The sequence below is a fragment of the Crocodylus siamensis genome, chromosome 3 (assembly GCF_052110815.1).
Source record: "Crocodylus siamensis isolate JL-2025a chromosome 3, ASM5211081v1, whole genome shotgun sequence".
Taxonomy (NCBI): domain Eukaryota; kingdom Metazoa; phylum Chordata; order Crocodylia; family Crocodylidae; genus Crocodylus; species Crocodylus siamensis.
The window spans coordinates 27,477,582-27,484,454 of NC_143397.1; positions in this window are offsets into that span (position 1 = coordinate 27,477,582).

Genomic DNA, 6,873 nt, shown 5'->3' on the forward strand with positions numbered 1-6,873 from the left:
AATCCTCTCAAAGGGAGTCAGTCCCAATGTGTCCCAAGGGGGGCAGGAGTGCTAAGAAGCCCCCATGGCTCGGCAAAGTCATCCAGGAATGCCTGAGAGCAAAAAAGGAGGCATTCAAACAGTGGAAGCAAGGGGCTATTACCAAGGAGGATTACACCTCCATTGCTCGTGACTGCAGGGAGGCTGTTAGGAAGGCTAAGGCAGAGATGGAGCTAGGGCTAGTAACCAGAATTAGGGATAACAAAAAGTCCTTTTTCAAATACATAGGGAGTAAGAAGGTGGCACCAGGTAATGTGGGGCCCCTACAGGACTGCAGCAAATGAAAAAGGTGACCTCTTTAACAAATTCTTTGCCTCCATATTCCTGAACAGGGACAGGGACATTTCCCCCAGTAGGATTACAGATGGATCCAGGGCAGGCACTGCCGTGCCTAGGGTCAGGGACAACCTAGTTAGGGAACTTTTGGAGGGGCTGGATGTGTTTAAATCAGCAGGTCCAGATACTCTTCATCTGAGGGTGCTGAGAGAATTGGTGGCGGTCATAGAGCAGCCCCTGGCATGGCATTATAAGCGCATGTGGGGCTCTTGCCAGGTACCAGAGGACTGGTAAAGGACCAGTGTGGTCAATTATGGGCCAGTCACTCTTACCTCGGTCCTTGGGAAGACCGTTGAGAAAATTATCAAGGATCCCATCTGCAAGGGCCCAGAAGGGGAGGTAATGCTCAGGGGCAACCAACATGGGTTCATTGAGGGCAGATCCTTCCTGACTAACTTGGTTTCCTTTAAGGTTGCAAAGTCCCTGGATGAGGGCATTGAGGTGTCATCTTCCTGGATTTTAAGAAGGCTTTTGACACCGTTTCTCACCACATTCTCTTCAAAAACTAGGTGACTGCAGCATTGATGCCTATATAGTCAGATGGGTAGCAAATTGGCTAGATGGTTGCACCCAGGAAGTGGTGGTGCACGGGTTGTTTTTAACGTGGAGGGATGTGGGCAGTGGGGTCCTGGGGCCTGTACTGTTCGACATCTTTATCAGCGATCTGGATGTGGGTATGGAATGCATGCTGTCCAGATTTGCTGACAACACCAAGATGTGGGGCAAGGTGGGCACGCTGGAGGGGAGGGACAGAATCCAGCTAGATCTAGACTGGTTACAGAGGTGGGCAGATGAGAATAGGATGGAATTCAACACAGACAAGTACAAGGTGCTGCATCTAGGGAGAAGGAACCAGCAACACACCTATAGGCTGGGGAACACCCTTCTTGTCAACACAATGGCAGAAAGGGATCTTGGAGTCATTGTTGACTCCAGGATGAACATGAGCCGCCAATGTGAGGAACTGGTTAGTGAAGCTAACCACACTTTGTCATACATCTACAGATGCATCACAAGTAGGTCCAGAGAGGTGATCCTTCCTCTCTAAGCAGCATTGGTCAGGCCACAGTTGGAGTCCTGCATCCAGTTCTGGGTGCCGCACTTCAAGAGAGATGTGGCTAGTGTTGAGAAGTTCCAGAAGAGGACCACTCATATGGTCAAGGGGCAGGCCCTATGAAGAGAGAATAAAGGGCCTGAATCTATTCAGCCTCACAAGATAAGGCTGAGAGGGGATCTGGTGGCTGTTTACAAACTCACCAGGCGGGGACCAGTAGAAATTGGGTGAGGCTGTATTCTCTCAGGCACCACTGGAGATTACTAGGAATAACGGCCACAAATTGTTAGAGAGGAGGTTCAGGCTGGACATCAGGAGGCATTACTTTATGGTTATGGCTGCCTGGCTCTGAAATGGACTACCAAGGGAGGTGGTGCTCTTTCCTACCTTGGGGGTCTTCAAGAGGAGGATGGATGGATATTTGGCTGGGGTGTTATCACCCCAGCACTCATTCCTGCCCCCGGGGCAGGGGGTCAGACTTGATGATCTGTTTAGGTCCCTTCTGACCCTAAGCACTATGATACTATCTACAAACCTGGCAAACCAGGGCATCTTACTGACTCTGACATTGGCACTGTCATGAAGGGAGTTTCTGGCTACATTGACTAAACCTTATTTTCAGAGACTACAGAAGCTGCCAGCTATTTGAAAGATACCTCTGATTTCCTAAAGAAACTAACTTCCATTGACAAGCTTCTAATTACCACCATATTGGCTACTGTCTCTGTACATCAGCACTCCCCATGAGAATGGATTGCAGGGATAAAGAGAATTATTCTCAATGAGGATGCGGCATCTGTTTCCATTGTACTCTCCCACTTTGTCCTTACACATAACCACTTAAGGTTTGGGGACTCCCTATACACACAAATGAATGACACTGCTATGGGCACACATATGGCCCCCCAATATGCAAATATATTTATGACAGACCTTGAAGTCTGCTACCTCTGCTGTTGCCCTCCCATCCCCCTGGCATACCTAAGGTACATTGATGACTTCATTGTATCGATGCATGGGAAAGAATCTCTAGAGGAATTCTGCCAGGACTTTGACAACTTCCACTCCTCCATCAAACTGTGAAAGTTTGCAATGGCCTTATGTAATGGGGTCCCACCCTGTGACACCCCCGAAGCCTCCTCAGAACTTGTCATCTTCCTTTTCTTTGGGCAATCTCTTCTTCAATTTTCCTGTCATGCCTTGATGTAATTATGCTTTTAGGAAAAAGGGAAGCTGCCTCAGGGCTCCCCAAGTGAGATCTGATACTCAGGAACACAAGCATTACTGCTCAAGACCTTAAGAACTAATTCCATGGCTTCATTCTCCCTTCTAGCCACACCCAAGCCTCACAGGTGTTACCAATCATTGGGTATTAAGCCCCATTGTCAAATCCAGTCACTCACATCCATAGGTATTAATGAATGATGTGGGGGCTTACTGTCAGCAAGCATTGGCCTACAGCCCAGCCCCACTTAGCAATCAAGAATTAATTGGTAATAATCAGACAACACAAGGTAGGAGGGGAAATAAAAACAACTGTATTCAACAACAATCACTCAGAATCCCTTTGATTGTTGCCTACAAGCCCCAACTTAAACAATTTAGCTACATCATTAATGATCTCCAGCACCTCCTGGAAAATGATGACCCTCTCAAGGTAGCCATGGGGGGCAAACCTCTCTGGGCTTACAGGCAGCCACCACAACCTCAAACAGCATCTCTTCAGCAACAGACTACCATCAAGGTACCAGATCTTGCTTGACATACAGATGCCTGCTGGGCCCCAACAAGAACACAGACAATAACACCACTGGACCAACAAACCCAGATGATAACATCTCAGGTTCCTTTACCTGGACCTCTACCGATGCCATATATGCCTTCATCTGCTTCCAGTGCTCCTCTGCTGTCTACACTGGGCAGACAGGGTGATCCCTATATGTAAGAATGAGTAAAGACTGATCTAACATCAATTCCAGAAAGACACACAAGCCTAGACTTCCCATCACTTTAACCTCTCTGGACATTTAATCACTGACCTCAGAGTGGCTGTTCTTAGACAGCAAAACTTTAAAGACAAACATAAACAGGAAATTGCGGAACAAGAAGTCATTCACAGACTGCATTGTATTAAATGCGGTCTAAACCAGGAGTGTCAAAGGTAAGGCTGGATTTAGCAGGTGGAGCCCAATCATTTGGCCTACAGTGTTGTCTGTGGGTCTCCAACTGGTGTGCTGGTCCAGCCCCACTGTGTGTTGGAGCCGGCACGTGGGAATGTGCTGCATGAAGTGCTGACACTGGACAAGCTCTATGTGCTGGATCTGGGATTGGTCTGGATCGGGCCCAAACACCATCACAGGTGCCACATGCAGTGCACACCCTGGACTGGCCCCACATGTTGTGTGCTAGGGCTAGGGCAAATGCATGGTGTGTGTGCCATGCACAGTTGGAGCCAGTGCATGTGCTGCAATAGATATGTGGGGCTGGTTGAGGGTATGCACTACATGTGGTGACCAAACTGGTCTGCCCCTGTGTGCTGCATCTAGCACATGGGGCCTTTGTGGGATTGATCCAGCCCACAGACTGGCCTATACCCCGCTCAGCTGGCCAGTGAGGGATCCCTAAACCAAGACGATGAATTCTTATCCCATGACCTGGATTAGCTTTTATAACCCCTAATTCCCTCAAAGGGTTAAATGCTTTGTTTCTCCCTCTTCTACCCATCTTGCCTCTCTTAGCAGTCCTCCCTCCTCTTTCTTCCCCCCTTCCCTACCCTTTGTATTCATATAATTTTTTTCTGTTTAGAAGCTCTGTTTCCTGCAGTCCCTTCACAGCATTTTACAGAAGCTTATGCTTACAGAAGCTTAAGCTCTGACTTAGCTTATAAGGTGCAAATCTACCCTGACTTCTGCCTGACTTCATACTAAAATGGCTAACTACCTCTCTCTGGGATGGTTTAGCGAGAGATGTTTCTGCTTTGTGCAGGGGCTGGACTAGAAGACTTTCCAGCTGTAATTTACTATGAACCCTTTTCTAGTCAAGCCATACATCTTCAAATGATGGATATGTTCTTTGAACCAAGTAAGCTTTTCCCACATTTTACATGCAGCTTCCCCTAAGATTTGTTTGCCACTATTCTTTCTGCTGTCAGCTGTTGAGCCCATATCCAGACTTACTCCACCCAGCAGGTATGCCACTGAAGTCAGAAATCAGACCCACTATGTATATCTGTCTGTAATCAAGATTATGCTTTCCTGAAGAATTTAATTCATTGCCTATCCATAACACCGTCCATAACTTTATCTCTACATTCTTCATGTTCATGAGCCTATTTACATCAACCTTTCCATTCATTTGCATTTAGCTTATTCCGTATGTGTTTTGGAAATCAAATCCCTCCCCTCTTTCAAATCCTAGAGTAAAAAAAAAAATGCCAGAGAGATTTAGACTAGTTTGGAAGAAATTTATGGATGGAGCGTGGGTTGGAGCAGATTATCAGTGCAAGCATTTTTTTTTGCTAGCAGCAGCAGAACATACACCATGAAAATTTAAAGCAAGTAAAAATGGAGCACCATTTCCTGTATAGATTTCTAACAGCAAAGAACAAGCAAACAAAAGAGGCCAATAGTTACAAAAATACTCAGTCCAGCTGTGAGTAATTGCTCACTAATGTATCTGCAGCTTGTTTATGAGTTACTGTTATGCTTCTCCACTCAGCTTTCAGTTCTTGCTTTCCATCTTCATGCCAGCTCAGCCTGCTACTAAGGGTTAGAAAATGTAATCTAATGGCAGAGTAACTTCTGCAAACAGATTTGAATGAGCTGTCACACAGCTAGTACCAGACACAGGATTTCTTTCCGATTTTCATTTTTATTTTAAGAGTTATTACACTTAGACTGTGTAGGTACTTCTTAACCAATTACTGTACATATTGCCTATCTATATAGGTCCATCTATGGATGAGATAAAGTGGTAATTGTGGCTGCACCTGGAATAAATCCACTTTCAATGAAAACTCAAGGCTGGCTCACTGCCCATGTTTCCAATTAGGTCTCTAATTAGAATAATTTTTTTGTCAGTTCAGGATTGAATTGAAAAATTAAAATATATTTGACCCTGGCTCAGATGCAGAGATATCTTATTTTCCAAGGAATTTAGGAATTGCAATATAGCCTCAGACTCAGGATTTGTGTAGCTTTTAACATACTGGCTCAGGGACCTAACACCAAATGCTTCCAAAAACGAGCAAAGAGCCTTAGTAAAATAATTCCCCCTCAACAAATCTGAAAAGTCAGGGGATCTGGCAGTTTCAGAATGACATTTTATTCCTTATAATTGACTATACGGTAGATAGAAAACTGTCTGGACTGTTGGGCTGAACAAGTAGTAATCAATGGCTCAATGTTTAGCTGGCAGCTGGTATTGAGTGAAGTGTCCCAAGGGTTGGTCTTGGGGCCCGTTTTGTTCAATATATTCATTAGCAATCTAGAAGATGGCATAGAGTGCAGCTGCAGCAAGTTCACAGATGACACCAAGCTGCGGAGTGTAATATATACACTGGAGCGTAGATCTAGGATTCAGAGTGACCTAAACAAATTGGAGGATTGGGCCAAAAGAAATCTCATGAGGCTCAACAAGGATAAGTGCAAAATCCTGCACTTAGGCTGGAACAATCCTGCGCACCAGTACAGGCTGGGGCTGACTGGCTGGGCAGCAGCTCTATAGAAAAGGAGCTGGGGGCCGAATACGAGCCAACAGTGTGCTCTTGCTGCCAAGGGCTAGGGACAGACATTCAAAAAGCCTGAGCCTGAATTGATTCACTCTTTGCAGGTTAGTCTAGGCTGCTCAGCTTAAGCTGATTAATAACTAGCCTGACATTCACAGTAAAATCAGGAAATGCAGCCACATGTCTGCAGTGGCTGAAGCAGAAGCTGAGGGGGCACTAAAGCATGCCTACCAGCCACTGCTAAAGGGAGGGAAGAGAGACACCCTCCAAGGCTCCCACCCCTCCCTGCTGTAGTGGATGGGGCATGGCCAAGCACCAGCTGGCGCTAGCAGGACACAAGGGATGCCAGCCACCAGCCGGGGGGGAGGGGAGGAAGGGCAGCTGCTGGCAGAGTGAGGAGTAGGGATGGAGAAAAAGTCCTTTCTCTGATGCAAGCTTATATTGAACACAGCAATTTGCAAAGCATACAACAGGGAACTACCAAAAATCTTTCCTATGCTAAGATACAGCCCAGTAAAACACAGCATACACAACTTAGTCTAACTTAAAATCTAAACTAGGAAGACAACAGAAAGCCTTGCATAAGTCTTACATGACCCTGAGGGCAGAGTGTCTCTTTACAGCCAGGCATTCAGAAAGACTTTTTTTAGGTATTTCCACCTTTTTACAGGTTCTATTTTATAATGTAAGTGTGGCTCTCTGTATTCTTTGGTGAAGC